At 43.1% G+C, this 17,646-nt stretch overlaps 1 pseudogene across 1 annotated transcript; it reads left to right on the top strand.

Moving 5' to 3' along the window:
- The first annotated feature begins 5,171 nt into the window (after nucleotides 1-5,171).
- Nucleotides 5,172-6,521, top strand: LOC307110738 (keratin, type I cytoskeletal 18-like; annotated as a pseudogene). The gene is made up of 2 exons: nucleotides 5,172-6,167; nucleotides 6,238-6,521. The product of its transcript is annotated as a keratin, type I cytoskeletal 18-like (transcript).
- Nucleotides 6,522-17,646: the final 11,125 nt, after the last annotated feature.

Here is a 17,646-nt window from a genome sequence, read left to right as displayed (position 1 = left end):
AAGTGGAAGACCACCACAATAAAGAGAGTATTACAACAAAGTCATAATCTTTTTGCTGGTGGAGGATCTTGCCTTCAATTTGAAAACAAAACAAAACAAAAAAAACAACAACTCAGCACCTGTGAAGTACAATAAAGCAAAGAGCAATAAAAACGAGGCATGCCTGCACTGTTGTGAGGATTAGATGGAATGGCATAACGGAAGTGCTTGGAATCAAACCTTGCATAATATAAGTAGGGGCTCAGCAGAGAATAAGTTGACCCATGTGAAATTTCCATTTGCATAGGTCCAAAATGGCCAAAATGGACAATTTCACATGGTTCAACCGGCCATTAGCCTGATATTTAAGCATTGAGGAGATCAGTGTCCAATTGGCTGGAGTATTGAGTACAGAGGAGGTGAAACCTCAGAGTTTAAATCATCAAAGAACTAAGGAATGCCAGCACCCTGCTAGGTGCTTTAAGTGCAGGGAGATTTTCTTGACTCTGAGCTGGCAGTTAAGCAAAGCTAATTTAAGAGCCAGGATAACTATGTGGTTAGGAGTCTAGACTCTATGGAGTGATTTCTTGAGATCAAAGTCTAGCTCTGCTACTCACCAGCTTTGTGACCTTGAGCAACTTTGTTAAATATTCTGAGTCTCAGTTTTCTCCAGGACATGGGATCACACAGGGTTGTTGTTAGGACTAAATAAGTTAATGTATGTAAAGTTCTTAGGACACTGAAGTGTTAGTTATCATTAACTTGATTGAAAATAGGTGGTTTGTCCTGATAAGCCCCATGGGTAGAAATCAGAACCGAACAATGGAAAATCAGCCTTGCCTTCTTGATCAGCCCCAATATAACAGTTGGGACACCCCTTGGGAAGCTCAGGAATGGAGGATGAAACAACTCAGGAGAGCTCAGTGAGAATCCTCCCAGCCAATGGCATTGCATACTCTCTCCTGGTGTTTCAAGGGAAGGGCAGAGAACTTTGTAGTTACCCAGAGCAGAAGTGACTAACACATGCCCTACAGAACCCAATGAAAAAAGATGACAGGAGATGAAAGGGAGGGGAAAGAGCTGTCACACACCAAGAAGAAATACTCTGCTCATTCTGGTGGGAAATGAAAGCATTATTTGAATCCACCATTTATTTAGAAACTCATATTAATTAGGACAAAGACATTGTAAGGAAAATGATAACAATGTCCTATGGGTTTTCTCATAACCACTTTTATGTATATTATTTGACCACACACACACACACACACACACACACACACACACACACACCCTGTGAGTCAGGTAGGCGAAGCCAGCATTCTATTTAAAGATGAGAAACTGAAGGATCAGGGAGCTTAAATGACTCACTCAAGCCTACCTGGACAGTAGGTGATGAAGCTGGAATTTGAATCCCTTAAAGGCAGGGCCATGTTTATCTTTCTTCTTCCCAGCACCAGGCACCAACCTCACATTTATTGAGCAATTGAATGGGCGGTGCCGGGGGTGGGTGGGGTGGGGGGGTGTGGGGAAGGCTGTACCTAGAAAACAGACTCACTTTCTCAGGCTAGTTCAGGTTCTCAGGTTAATGGCTCTAATGCTCATACTTTGTAGAGTCCTGAACCTGTAGTTGGGCAATAATTCAGAGGCATCTAAAGGAGGCAAAGGAAAGGGTTTCAACAGTGTGTGCTCGGACAGATTAGGTATAGTACACATAATCAGCATTTAAGAATGCTCTTCTCCACAACTCTAATAACAAGTGAGACTATCCACCCATACTTCTCAGGCTGCCATTTATAATCCATTTGCACATCTGAAAAATGAGGAGATAAAGCTTATAAGCTATATGCTATATACGTTTGCTTAGTAAATACACAATTTGACTTGCCCCACATCTTATTAGGGAAAGATCTGGCAGAGCACTTAAAAATCTCAAGAGGGCCCGGCTGGTGTTGCTCAGTGGTTGAGTGTTGACCCATGAACCAGGAGGTCATAATTCTATTCCTGGTCAGGGCACATGTCTGGGTTGTGGGCTCAATCCCCAGTAGGGGGAGTGCAGGAAGCAGCCGATTGGTGTCTCTCTCTCTCTCATTGATGTTTCTATCTCTATCCCTCTCCCTCTCTCTCTAAAAATCAATAAAAACCATATTAAAAAATCTCAAGAGGATCATTGAATAAACATATTTTCTTCTTGGACCTCTGAATGGAAGGGGGAAATCTGAGGTTGAGATTGGGCAGTCTCAGGCCTTGCTTTGGGTTTCCCTTAATGTAAAGGATATTCCTCGTCCATCAAGATTCAGGGGAACGTGTAATTCTAAGTGTCCAAGTCCCCCCACCCCCCACCCCCCACTTCTGTTTCAAAGAGTTTTTAGGGACTCTGAACTGCTGGTAGGATAAGATGAGAGGGTGGCTCTCCAAATGGAGCATGCTCAATGGAGGAGTGGGGAGCCTGGAGGCATCACAACCATCTGGAAGATAAATGGGCTCTGTGCTTTCTGCTGTTCATGGGGGGCCCTCAATGTCTAGCAAGGAGAGTGACAAATACAGCAACGCCATGCTGATACAACTTCCACTGGGTTTCCTGGTTCTGGTAACAGACAACGTTTGCTACAAAGGGATAAATATTTGCAGTTTTTATTTGTTGTCTCTGTAGTCAGTGATTCCAATCTGTTTGTGATGAGTGGAGAAAATCCTCAGGGTATAAATTTATTTAACTTACCTTTGCTCTCTTGAATCCTTCAGAATTTCTTCTTTATCTTTCTGAAAAGTTGTCCACCATGTGGAGTAGGATGCGTGTTTCCCTCATTCTGCAACTTGAGGAAATTTTATTCTTTCATTTCTTCCTCTATTCTCTTGGTCCTATCCTTATGAAACTCTTATTAGAAGGCTGTTGGAATTACTGGATCTGTTTGCCACGTCTCTTAACTCTTCCCTCATATGTTTTTCTCTTTGTCCTTTTGCCCTATGTTCTGGGTCAAATTTTCAGGTCAATCTTCAGGCTCACAAATATGCTTTTCATTTGTGTCATTACTGCTCTTCATCAGAGGAGCATTTTTAGTAATGAAGCCAACATGAGAAAATTGCAAAAACTTGCAGAAGGTCATAATGATCAAAATAAATGGCGAGACCTACCATATTTGGATATGAAGACACTGTAACACAGAATTGACAATTTTCAAGTTAACCTATAAATCCAAAGCAATCCTAGTAAATTGTCTTTAACAGACAAGCTATCTAAGGTTTATTGGAATATGTTTCAAGAATGAGGATTTTTGTCTTCTCTTCTGCTTAAGACTCCACTAAATTAATAGTTAAGGAACTACAACAACAAAAAGAAAGTAGAAACCTGTATAAGACAAAGAGAATAGAGAAGATGAAAGCAGACAAAAGAATTCAATGCAATTTTAGAAGATAGGCCAGATAGAGGAGCAGTGAGTGATTTCACATGGCAGAGGAAGCAATGATCTAAGCCTGTGGTCGGCAAACTGCAGCTTGTGAGCCACATGCGGCTCTTTGGCCCCTTGAGTGTGGCTCTTCCACAAAATACCACGGCCTGGGCGAGTCTATTTTGAAGAAGTGGCATTAGAAGAAGTTTAAGTTTAAAAAACTTGGCTCTCAAAAGAAATTTCAATCGTTGTACCTTTGATATTTGGCTCTGTTGACTAATGAGTTTGCCGACCACTGATCTAAGCCACCCGGAGGGGCATAACCATTAATAAGTGAGCCAGGTGACCTGAGGGAAAACCGTGAGATGCTCAGCTTTGGAGACAGCAGGTACAACGAAGGGCTGGGTTGAGCTGAGGAGCTAAAAATAGACGTTGTTGAAAGTTTGTTTATGGAGTAGTCATATCCTTCCCTCTCTTCACATAGTCAGGCTACTCATTTCCAAGTCTAGTGACTGAAGAGTTATTTTCTGTATAATTTAATGATGAAGGCCAAGACTCAAGGATACCCAGATGAAGGCAGCAGAAGGGAGGCACATGGAAGTCAGCAAAAGAAATGCACAGTCACCTTTTCACAAATTGCCCTCCAGGCTGACAGACACATAAAGAATATCAGAAGATTCTTTTTTGACAAACTAAATGTCCCTATAGAAAAAACTTCCTGTTTTTTGTTTTCTCCCTCCATCTCTCTTTCCTTCCTTCCTTCCTTCCTTCCTTCCTTCCTTCCTTCCTTCCTTCCTTCCTTCCTTCCTTCCTTCTTATGAACTCCCTGCTAAATGGAGCCTACAGGGCAAGTCCTGCCTACTCACTCAGAGACTCCAAGCAATATTTTAGAGGCTGACTCTTAAATATGAACAGAAAGCCAAGGCTCCCAGGTAACTGAGGAAAACTGCAAGCATGAAAGAGAAAGATAGACACAGAATAAAGAAAAAAAAAAAGAAATCTGAAGGAAACAGAGGAGGATATTTAAAAATCTACAACCCTAGAGAAATAAGTGAAGTGAATGTATTCTTATACCCAGAAGTAGAGGTTATGTAAAAGGATAAATCAAAAAACAAGAAATAAAAATTTCTTCTGGAAATAAACATTTAATTAAATTAAAACATTCATTAGAAAGATTGAAGACTAAAGTTGAGGAAATCTTCTAAAAACTAGCACAAAAAGACATTAGCACACAAAAAAATAGAAAAGAAAACATAATTAACATAAAGGATGAATCCAACCAAAATGATTTCTTAAAATAGAGAAGTGAGAAAACAGAGAGGTGGAAAATATGAAAGTAATATGACAAACTTTTTTAGCAGTAAAACAAAAATCTCTGGATGGTAAATGTCTTTTTTATGCCCAAGAAAATGGATGAAATAAAATCCTTATAAAAGTATGTAAATTGTGAGATGTCAGAGTTATGGGGGAAAAGAGGAGGTCCTAATGGTTCACATAGAGGTTGGGGGGGGGCAGGGGAGGGAGTCATTTGCAAGGAAACAGGCATCAGGTAGTAATAGGATTATTCAACAGCTACAGTGAATGTTAGAGATCAATAAAATAGTGCCTTCAAATATTTAAAGGAAAATTAAGGTTCAGTTTAGACTTCAAATCCCAGCCAAATTATGACTCCAAGGAGTGGCTAGAATAAAGACATTTTCAAAAGGGTAAGAACTCCAAAATATTACCCATTTCTTCTTTTTAAAAGACACTGGAGGAGGAACAGAATGAACCTGAGTCTTGGCTTCTTGCCTTCCTCCCTGGACAATGAGTTTCAGCACCAGCTCCACCTTCTCCACCAACTACTTGACCCTGGGCTCTGTACAGTCACCCAGCCACCAGGCCCAGCTGGCCAGCAGTGTGGCCAGAGACTATATATGCACTGAGGGCTTGGGCTCCCAGGTCTCCATGGCCCACTCCACCAGCATGTGGGGCAGCTAGGGGCCCAGGGTCCTGGCTGCAGAGATGGCCCAGGATCTGGCAGGCATAGGGAGCATCCAGAGAAAGAAGGAGACTATTCAATACCTGGAGTGGGTGAGTAGCCTGGAGGTTGATAATAGAGGAGACTGGAGAGCAAAATCCAGGCACACCTGGAAAAGAAAGGACCTCAAGTCAGAGACTAGGGAGCATTACTTCAGGATCCCGGAGGACCTGAGGGCTCAGGGCTTTGCAAGTTCTTTTAGCAATGCCTATGTCATTTTGCAGATTGACAATGCCTATCTTGCTGCTGATGACTTGAGAGTCAAGTATGAGATGGAGCTGGCCATGCGCCACTCTGTGGAGAGAAACATCCATGGGTTCTAACAGGTCACTGATGACACCAATATCACTGGCTGCAGCTTGAGACAGATCTAGGCTTTCAAGAAGGAGCTGCTCTTCATGAAGAAGAACCGCAAGGAGGAAGTAAATGGTCTACAAAACCAGATTGCCAACTCTGGGTTGACCGGGGAGTTGGATGCCTCCAAATCTCAAGACCTCAGCAAGATCATGATGAACATCCAAGCCCAGTATGACGAGCTAACTCGGAAAAACCGAGAGGAACTAGACAAGTACTGGTCCCAGCAGACTGAGGAGAGAGCACCATAGTGGTCAACTCACAGACTGTCGAGACAGGAGCTGCTGAGATGATACTCATGGAACTGAGATGTATGGTTCAGTCCTTGGTGACTGACCTGGACTTGATGAGAAATCTGAAGGCCAATTTTGAGAACAGCCTGAGGGAGGTGACGATGCACTATGCCATGCGGATGGAACAGCTCAACGACTCAGCTCAGGGACCACCTTAATTGAAGCCCCAGACTTGAGATTCCCTGAGTCACCCATGTGAGGACAGTGTTACTTCCCATTCACTCTCTCCTGCTGCAGCTGGAGGCAGAGCTGGCTTGGACCCAGGCAGAGGGGCAGTACCAGGCCCAGGAGTACCAGGCCCTGCTGAAAACCAAAGTCAAGCTGGAGAATGAGATCTCCACCTACTGCCTCCTGCTGGAAGAAGGGAAGGACTTTGATTTTGGTGACAACGTGGATCACAGCAACTCTATGCAATCCATCCAAATGGTGACCACCTGCATGATGGTGGATGGCAAAGTGGTGTCTGAGGGGCACCCCCTAGGGCAGTGATGGTGAACCTATGACACGCGTGTCAGCACTGACACGCGTAGCCATTTCTGATGACACGCGGCCGCTGAGGCGGCCGCATGCCGAGGATGAAACATTTGCTGCTCCTGAGGATGAAACATTTGCAAAATAATGTTTTTTCCTCAAAGTGACACACTACCCGACTTATGCTCAGTTTTTTGGCGAAGTTTGACACACCAAGCTCAAAAGGTTGCCCATCACTGCCCTAGGGGGACAGTAGGCCAATCAAAGTTCAGAGATCATTGAACTTTAAAAAAAAAAAAAAAAAAAAGCAACTGAAAGATTTTCAATTCTCTTAATGGCAGGCTAGATCAACCCTTCCATTGAGGTCAACTATAGGAAAAACTACATAACATATACCTATTTATTTAAGACTAGAGGCCTGGTGCACAAATTCATGCACCAGTGGGGTCCCTTGGCCTGGCCTGCGGGATTGGGCAGAAACCAGGTCTCTGTCATCCCCAGAGGGGTCCTGGATTGCGAGAGGGTGCAGGCCAGGCCAAGGGACCCCACCAGTGCACAACCAGGGCTGGGGAGGGATGCGGGAGGTTGGCCAGCTGGGGAGGGATCACAGGAGGGCTTCAGGACATGTCCAGCCCATCTCGCTCAGTTCCAATCGGCCAGACCCCAGCAGTAAGCTAACCTACCAGTCGGAGTGTCTGTCCCCTGGTGATCAGTGCTTGTCATAGCGAGTGGTTGAGCGGCCTTAGCAGATGACCAGACACTTAGCACATTAGGCTTTTATTATATAAGATTATTTATATTTAAATATGTATAATATATATTAAATATATAATTAAATATATATTCTATAAATCTAAATACAGTATATATTTTAATTTTTCTTAAAAGCATCAAAGAGCTGATAAGACAGTGAAGGATATTCATGCCAAAATTTGGACGAATTTGAGAAGCAAGTACTCAAAGCTGCCTTTGCTCCAGTCAGGAAGAAACAGCTGCAATGTGGAGCTGTGGTATTTGGTGGCCTCACTGGCAAAACAGATAAAAGGGCCTGCCAAGTGGAGAGTCTGATAGATACTCACACACTAAGTTGAGGTCCTGAAGGGCTTTACTCTTAGAGCAGAGCTTCCCAAACCTGTCTGCACATTAGAATCACTGGAGAGCTTTTAACAATTCCAAAGCACAGGCCACCCCGCAGACCGATTAAATCACAGTCTCTGGGGTGGGACACCGGCATCAGGGTACTTTGAAGCTCCCCAGGCGATTCCAAGGTGCAGGGGAGTTTGGGAACCACAGCGGTGAGAGTGAATGGGAAGTAACACTGTCCTCACATGGGTGACTCAGGGAATCTCAAGTCTGGGGCTTCAATTAAGGTGGTCCCTGAGTGTCAGCTGCAAATGAAAATGCTCTGTGGGGCATTATGTTCTCATCCTTGGCCTCACATTTTTTTCTACAAACAAAATTTCAAATGCAATGTCAAGCATAATGTCCCTATGAGTGAGAAACAGGGGGATAAAGACAACAGACACAAACTCACGAAAGCATACAACCAGATAGCATAGCATGTAATTTCTTCTAATGCCCTGTGCTCAATCTAGAAAATTTTCTAAGAAAACTGCAAGGTAAATACTCCTTCTAGATTATGGTATGAAATGTCTTCAGAACTCCAAGGCAATATTGACAATTGAAAAATTGGAGGTGATAAAAAAAAAAAGCATCCCTATATATTATTAGTTATAAGAACTGTTGGGGGGGAGAGAGGAGTAAGCGCTCAGAAAAATATTTCCAGAAGCATTTAATTAAAAATAAATGCTTCTTGCTCCAATTTTTTAAAAAGCCACAATAGTAAGATCCATTTTTCCCCCTCTCTCTGTAGGGTAGGAAGAGATCAACAAAATCAAATTGAAAGCAATAGAAAAAGATGAGACTGGAGTTTTTATATTACCCTGGAAAAGCCACCTGGATATCGCAGATTTTAAGAAGCAGATTTTAAGGGGCCTAGATCTTGACATCTTTCTCCCACCTCACAGTCATTTCCATTGCTCCCCATCATTTATACAAGACTTACTGCTTTTAGCCAAGCATTGTGTTGGGCCGTGGGGATGTGACAACAAGTCGCTGTTGGCACAGGGAGTGGGAGAGAGAGAGATCAGCCGGATAAGCCGGCAGGCAGTTACAATTCAGAACTCAAATGCAGAGGTGTGTGCAGAGTATGAGGAAGCCTGGAACTCAGACCGCTTCCCAAACACACCCATTATCCCCTCCAAAGATGAGAAGCCACAAGAAGAAACAAAATCTAAAAGCATTGTCCCTTGTGATTGCAAAATAAATACCCCGTGATATCACTCGGACAGGAAAGAGTGAGGCGGATTTGGGAAGGCGAGTAAAGCACGGGAGCCAGGCGGTGTGCACAGAGGGTGGAAGGCCCTCAACAGGCCAGCCGGGACCTCTGCCCCAGGCCCCTTCCTTCCCCTCCTCACCTGGCCCCTGACCTCTGTGCCTGTCTGGACCAGCGTCCTTGCCCTGCTGCCTCCCGAGGATGCTGTAGGCTGTGCATGGCTCTGCTCTGCTGGAGACTCCCCTGCACACACCCCCGCCCCCTAACTGCTCCCACCACTCAACCCTCCAGGGACAGGACTCTTCTTTCCTCCTGGTGTTTCTCTACCCAGCCCAGGCCTTCCCTTCATTCTCCACACATTACAAAAGTCCAGGCACTATCATTTGAAGAATCTGCACCTACAAACCAGAGATACTGGACTTCACGTACAATTCAAAGACCAGCTTCCAACAAGTGCCAAGAATCAGATCTGCCCCCAGGGTCCCTTCGTTCCTCTCCCTCTCAGTGCCCCTTCCACCCTCTCCCTCTCAGTGCCCAGTCTGCTGCTGCTGTGGCCAGGAAGTGCTCCAGGCCTCCCCGGAGCCCAGGGACACAGTCTTTTCTCTTATTTCACCTCTGAGTGTCCTAAAAGAGAGATGACCATTGGTCCTGGTTCACACCTTAGGTTCCAGTATAATTATTAATAGTTTCCCCATTTCACTCCCCCAAACAGCCCAGTTTGGATGTTACGTGACACGATCACCTTGCCTAGGAATAACGGGCTAGGAAGACTGACAGCGAGAACACCCATTCCTTTCAGGGAAACCCAGCCCCAGTACCAAGGGAATGACTGGGCCCCATAGGACCCAACCATAGTCAGATGCCAGCTGTCTGCAAGTGTACATCCACCAAAGCTTGGCTCATTCCGGCTTACATAACAGTATGCGTGGGACATCAGTAGTCCAACCCAGGTTGCAATGTGGCAAGATCAATACTGTCCTTTTTCAGTCACTCTTCCAGTAAGAGGTGAGTCCTCCGCTAAGTAGGAGTCCAAATAAAGTCCAAACCCAGCCTTGTTACATGACGTTCAGACAGTCAAGCCAACTTTCACAGCACAGTTCGTACAGGATGGCTTACCTCCAGTGACAGGAGCCCCGTGTGTTAAATGACTAAGCAATGTTAGCTGATATACAAGCAACTTAATATATAAAGTAACCTCGGGTCGAGCTACCAACTCTGTTTGAAGAGGGAGGCAAATATCAGCTCAGAAGTGAGACTCTGTCTGCAATACTTGGGAGTGTACGGCCATATCCAGAGGCTTTTGATAAGAAAGCGTATGCTACCCGCAAATGAGATCAGTGAGGAAACCGGGCTTTGGCACTCCCCCTTCACCCTCAAGCCCCGTCAAACGGACTCAGAATGTGACATGTGGGAGCTGTAAAAGAGCAGGCCCAGGGCCTGGCTGCGGCGGGCTCTATGTGCCACGTTTTTTGGGTTGTTTTTTTCCCTATTCACGTCTCATGTCCATGTTTATGTCACAACTGTTGGATCTGCTCTGCTTTCCATGCCTCCTGTGCTGTGAGACAATTAGTGAACAAAGGAACACTGGCATGTCCGGAAGCCCAAGTGCCTCTCAGGCTGTGTGCGGCTAAGTTTTCAAGACAACCCTGCACGCGGCTCATGCCAGATTAAAATCTGCAATGCCAGCCTGGAAGTGGCATACAGATACCCTGTGGGTGTGAAACTCTCCAGCGTTCCCCATATGTCTAAATCTACATGGAGTTTCTTGTTTTTCTAAATCAAGTCAGAAAATTTAGACCTGAGTTCTAATTCTAGTGTTTCTTCTAAATAGCTCACATCTATGCTCTAGGCCTCAGTGTCCCCAACTGGAAAATGCAGTGGCTGGTCTGGGAATTCACTGACTCCCCTTCCTACTCTGACATTCTGTGGAACTACACTTCTTGTGTCAGTTGTCATCTGGTTGTTGGACCTCAGGAAATATTCTCTCTGGGCCTCAGTTTCCTCACCTGTAAAAGTGGTGCCAATATAACAAGCACCTCCCAAGGAGGTCATGGGTTTTAAGTGGGACACATGCAGCAAGTGAGTGCATACAGTAGGAACTCCATAAATGTTTTTGCACCATCTCCTTGATTCTCCATCCATGAAAGCTGAATAATACTTGCCAGTCTATCTTGTGAAAATTTAAATAAGCATTTTGGAAAGAGACGGAAAGTGCTTGTAATTTTAAAAAGCAAATGCCAGGAATTATTATAATTCAAAAATGGACTAAATTCCGAGTTTAAGATGTGCCTGATTAATTTATTAAACAACTAAAACAACTAAACAGGGTCATCTGCTCAAATCCCTGGATTTATCTCAGATGGGATTGAGAGAGAAAGGGCAAAGAAGGAATCAGAGGGTTCCTGGACTTGCCCAAACCCAGGCCATGAGGCACCACGGAGGCTGGGGAGGAACAATAGTGAGAGAGTGACTGCTGGGGGTGGGGAGTGGGAGCTGACAAAGCCAAGGGAACAGCTGGGAACAGAGGTGATGACAGCTGAAGCAGAGGAGTTATTTCAGAACTGCTCGCTATGCCTCAAAGAGCGCTCTGGGGTTTGTTAATATGAGGGGACCAACTGAGCTGGAGGGAATTTTGCTTTCCTTGATATGAAAAAGGGCGAGCCTTCTTTGCCTCGGAGGGGAATCATCACATACAACAGGGTGCCTTTTTCAGCTTACAGGTCTTACTGAGACCCAGCAGCCAGACCCTTAGGTAGACCCTTTTGGTTACAGTGATTTTTTTTTCTAAAAATTTTATTATGAAAAATCTCAAACATACAAGACAGTTGAAAGCACTTTCCTGTGAATATTGGCATGATCCCACCTGGATTCTATCACGATCATTTTACTGTATCACATCAATCCATCCATCCATCCCTCTACTCATCCATACTCCATCTTAGTTTAGGTGCATTTCAAAGTAAATTATAATTCTCAATACACTTCCCCCTAAATACTTCAGCATGCATATTATTAGCTAGAGCTCGATGTCTGTTCACAGATGTTTCCTTCTGATATAAAATTTAAATACTCTGAAATTCACAAATGCTAAGTCTACAGGTGCTGTGTTTTGACAAATGCATTCACCTATGTAACCCAAACCCTTATCAAGATAGAGAACATCCAATCACCCCAAGGTTGGGTCACAGGTTTGCCATATGACCTTGGACAAGATATGTTTAACTTTGATCCCAGCATGTCCCAAACTTTTCTGATCATAGAACCCTTTTTCCAAGTACCAAGGTCAAACATTCCATCTTTAATCATTAAGCCTAGATGTCATGTTGAATACCATTTAGTTCAAGCTCCCATATTATAGTTGAAGAAACCTGAGGACTAAAGGAAGACCATATTGCCTTTATTTACTGCCATATCTCCAGTTCCAAGCATAATAAATGACACATAGAAACACATTATAAACGTTTGTTGAATAATGATTAATAAATTAACTGCTATATACTAATCACTCCATGGACCTAGCTCTATAAATTCCATTGAATATACCTGGACTACTCCCTTCTCCCAGTGCAAGTCATGTTCCCTCTCTTAAGGAACTAATCAGTTTCTCCCAAGTCATGGTTATTTTCTCTCCCACCCCCAACCCCCACTAGATTTAAACACTAGGGAATATCTGCTCACCTGTTTGTAGCTTCTATAATGTCTAGCACAGTGCCTTGCACTTTATAGGTAGTCTAAAACATATTTTAATATAAATTCAAACAAGGAAAGATGGTTGACTTCTTGCTCATGTATCTTACCTTTCCCCATGCCTACATTGCTAAAGTGCATCTTGATATTCCTAGATGAGCAAAGGATAGTGGGATGGGATCAGAAATAAAGGGGAAATTTGTGATATGATAAATAGCTGGAGGGAGAAGAAAGAAGGGGAAAACATGAGGAAAAGGAATAAAGAAAAGGGGGAGGAAGAGGGAAGAAAGGTAAGGGATGGGGTTACAACCTTATATTATGATTAATGAAATAGATTTGAAGTCACAGTTATTAAAAACAGTTAAAATTTTCTTCTCTACTCACTTTTCTCTGCCATATTGCATTTGATTACTTCTACTGCCCAGGCTTTTTACTAAAAGTTGAAGGATCTGATAGTGGTACTTCATATTTTGATTCTTATGGTTCTTGCTCATGAATCCTCCTAATAGACCTGAAGGTCTTAGAGACTGATAGTGATGAAAGCACCCCTGTTTAACAGATGGAGAAGCTGGCACTGCAATGGTTGGCCAGCTGGCACCAGAGAGTAAGGTGTCAGCAGGCTTGACCTCAGGTCATAAATGGACCTGAATCCCAAGGGTCTCAAAGAGCTCCAGTCAATTCAGAAATCTCACAATCCCTGGGTCAAAGTATGTCCTTTAGTCCCATGTGTTATCAGGATGTGCCCAAAAGAATTTTTTTCTTTCATGAGTGGCTCTGCTCTTTCTATCATTAAATATGACATCTCAATGGTCAATCATTGTTTTGTTCCATTTGGCCCAAAGAATAAATGATTTTCTAACCTATGTACTAAGAAATATTCCATTGAGATGCCTATCAAGTAAAGTCAAAATTTAAGTGGGAAATAACTGAGACCTCTATTAATATATTCTAAAAATGACATACCTACTTGGTTGGTGGGAAGGAATAGACTAAGAATAAGTAGACACTTTAGCCTTGACAGCATTAACTTCATAATAAAATCCAGAGAGTAAGTCATTTTCCCATCCCTTCACCTGATCCCCTTCGAGGAGACACAGCATCAATGAAGTTGAGATTTGCATGGGCCTTATAGGAAAGAATAACATGTAGTGAGAAGTATACTGAGCCAGGGATTAGAAATCTGGACTCTATTCCCCTTTCTTCCAATAATTAGTGTGAACTGTGGTAATGCCAATCCCCATTCTGGGCCCTAGTTTCCTGGATAATAATCTTTATTATTCCTTCTAGCTTCTATTTTTCAATATTCTAGGCCATCTGGCTTAATCTTCCTGCCCCCAATTCAACAATTTCTCCTAAATACTCTAATGTAAGCATACTCCTCTTAGCTTAGACCCAGGAGTGACAGATAGCTCTGTTTTCCAAGGTATTTGTTCCTCGTTAGTCCATGTGTGGGCTTAGAATCTCTGTAATTTCCTCTTGTTGATTTTACCACATCAGGACTTCTCTTCGTCATAAGCAAAAATGGGTAGGGTGCTACCTCCCCAAACAACAGCCATATCAACAGCCAATGCTTGCTTTGATTCATTACTCATTAAGCCAAAATACTCAGAGAAGTGGTTTTTTTTCTAGATTACTTGAAATACTTTTTTGAGCTGTCTGCTGAGATCACAGCTAGGATATACAAATTAATTTTGGGAACTATATTTTAAGACGGACTTTGGTCAGCTGGAGAGGTGCCAGCAAAGGCAAGAAGGATGTTGGAGTGTCTGGAAAGCTTTTAATAATGTGAAAGAAAGTGAAGAGGTTTAACTTAGAAAATAGAGGCTAGGATAATGTCTTTCACATTTAAACAGCTGCCATGTGGCCAGATAGGTCTCTTGTTCTGGATTGTTCTGCTGTACAGAAGTGTATTTATTGACAAGGAGAGATGTCTAGAATACACTAAAAAAAAATAAAAAAAAATTGACAAGCAATAATAACAAAGAAAAAATATATTTTATAAAATGTTAACAAAGATGACCTCTGGGCTTATTCTTACATCTTTGTGTTGTTTTTCTAAATTTTCTCATGTGTCTATAATAAGCATGATTTTTTTTGGTGTAATTTTAAGAAAATAGTAATAAGACTAAAAGAAAATATAGTGTCAAATATGCTTTCAAGAATTTGGGAAGATTGGGAAATACATTAAAAACTCCTAGAAAACAAAGCCCTATGTTTGTTTATCAGTGTGGCAACTTGAAGGGTGTGGTGGAGTCTACAAGATGCCAAACCAACTGGTTAGTTGACTAGCTTTTATCCAAAGAGTCATTTGGTTGAAGGAAATGCCAATGATCCCTACTCTAGCTTCCCCAGCCTGTGCCGCACTGACCTCCAGTTAGCCTCACTTAGAAACCGGTCAGCGTCACCTCCGTGTCTCCCCCACTTGAGGTCTGGGCATCTGCATGAAGCAATGAGGAAACACCATGCTCCAGGTTGCTCGGCCAGGTCCCTGGCAGGAGACCATCTCCCACAGGAGAAGGTGAGCCAGGAGACTTCAGAGTAGCCACCCACAACCAGTCCTCCCTGAACCATGAATAAGGCATGGGGCCCAAGGCAGAGTGAGTGCTGGGAATAAACGCACAGACAACTAATTTCCTCCTGCTTGGTAAACCAATCTGATGACTCATTTTTTTTTTAACTTGTTTAAAAAGTGCCCACGCAGTAAGAGCAGCCAAGGAAGTATCAGTTCTGTGTTTTCTTTTGCAGTTGCAACATTTTCCGGTTGAAAATTGCTTCCTTATCTACAATGTCCTCTCTGCTTCATCTCTCTAGCTTTCTTGCTTTACTGAGAGCCCTGAGATTCCCCATGTCTCTAGAGCAGTGATTTTCAACCTTTTTCATCTCATGACACACAGAACTTACTAAAGTTCTATGGCACACCAAAATATATTTTTTTCCCATCTGACAAAAAAAAAAAAAAAGGTACAGTTTTGATTGATTCACACCGGGCTGTTATTGTTGTGTTAGCTGTTACTTTTTTTACTTGACAATCTAAGGGAAAAGAGGTCAGTGCCCCTGACTAAATAGTCAGGTATTGCATGTTTTAAAAGTTTTTGTGACACACCACTTGAAAATTGCTGCTCTAGCCCTAGCTGGTTTGGCTCAGTGGATAGAGCATCAGCCTTTGGACTGAAGGGTCCTGGGTTCGATTCTGGTCAAGGGTGCATGCCCAGGTTGCGGGCTCAATCCCTAGTAGGGGGCATACAGGAGGCAGCTAATCAATGTTTCTCTCTCATCATTGATGTTTCTATCTCTCTCTCCCTCTCCCTTCCTCTATGAAATAAATAAAAAAATATATTTTTTTAAAAAAGAAAATCACTGCTCTAGAGTATATAAACTTGTTCAAAAATCCACACCTCAACTATGAAAGTACTATTAGAAACTCTCTATAGCCTGTTCTTTCCCTGATAACATCTTCTGGTTGCTGTATCTCTAACAACCTTTGAGCTTGTGAAACATGCCCCGATTCCCTCAGTCTGCAGAGGGGTCAGGAATGCTGGGCAATTTCAGGAAAGACCCAGCACCAGATTTCCCCAAGAACAAAGGTCCTTTGGCACAAACATCATCCTGGGCCCACAATTCCATTTTATAAAGCTTCGAGGAACAGTGTTCTGTTCCTTCTGTGAACGAATTTCTGTTCTGATGACAAGTCCAATGCCAAAGCTTACTTTCCTACACTCTCTGGGAGGACAGGAGGAAGGCAAGGAAGAACTATAGCATTTCTTGTTATTTTTTAATGAAAAGTAATTTTTTTTTTCGCACTTGTTAGGTGGTTGAATCTGTTGGGACTCTTTGTGAATTCCAACTGAGAAACAGCCCAAGACCAGTAGGCTTAAGCAAAGGGGAATTTATTGTCTCAGGGAGACAATAATCATAATTATTTTAATCATAATCATATTATTTTAAATCTTAGAACACATATACTTATGTGAATAGAGGGTTAAGTTTCTTATACGTGGACAGAGGGTTGTTTTTCTTAAGTTTCCTTTTCAAGGCCTGTGGGTCTTACTGGATACATAATCCAGATCCTATGATGCCAGGAATCAATCAACCTCTCTCTTGCTAATTTTCACCAAATTTCCTCTGAGTTGGCTTTATTTTCAGCGCACTCTCATGTTGAACCCCCAAAGAACCCAGGCTTTCACCCAATTAGACTAAGGTAAGAGAACTTCTCTCCTTCTTAATAGCTCCACATAAGTCTCAGCACTGATTCATAGTGGACTGACTTGAGTGGCATGCTCTGCTTGAACCAATTAGGTGATCGAGAGATGAAACAAGCTGATTTGCCACACTAGTCCCTCCCCCTGCTACTCCAAAGGAAAGTTGAAGTGATGCCACCAGAGGAAAGAAAGGATGAAAGTCAGACAAGAAAATTAACGCCTCCACAGTGGGCTTGTGGTGGTCTTGGGTGGCAGATTGTGTCAGATACAGGCAAGGAGTGCTCAAGGGTCAGCAGTTTCAAGGATCAGTCATGTCAATCACCCATAAGCTCAAATGCCATCAAGAGAGCAGGGAAACAACTTTGAGAAGCAACCCACATCAGATTGTGGTCTAAAAGGGACGATATAGGCTTTGGGTGGGCAGAGGCGAAGCCAGAAGAATCAAAGTGGTGGCCCTCTTGCCCCTGTCTAGGGGAGATACTGCTGACAGCAAAGGTGTGTCACAAAAGCAAGGCTCATCTGGGTAGCCTGGCACCACACTGCTGGCCTGAACCTCCACTGCCAATCCTACTACACCACTCTCTCAAGAGGCTGGGGACAACATCCAAAGGCCAAGCCCAAGTCACTTGTCTTCCCTAAGGCTATTTAAGGCAGGAAGAGGCCCCACGTGGGCCCTTGGGCTTCCTCCCAAGACCACACACAGAAGTGGAAAGGGAATCTATCAAAGAAAATTCAGGGTGCTAATCAGATAGCCCTAAAGAACAAACATTTATAACCCTCTCTTAAGACTCATGACTTTTCCATTCATAATAGCTGTTCACTCTGTGCTAGATCTAGAAGCATGACCATTACCAATCACACCCAAAGGAAAACAAATCTCTAGTCAATACTAATTTTTTTATATACCCATCCATAAGATCAA

The sequence above is a fragment of the Cnephaeus nilssonii genome (genome assembly GCF_951640355.1).
Source record: "Cnephaeus nilssonii genome assembly, chromosome: 2".
In the NCBI taxonomy this organism is placed as follows: Eukaryota; Metazoa; Chordata; class Mammalia; order Chiroptera; family Vespertilionidae; genus Cnephaeus; species Cnephaeus nilssonii.
The sequence above is the reverse complement of the archived record's forward strand: the minus strand, read 5'-3'. Positions and strand labels throughout refer to the sequence as shown.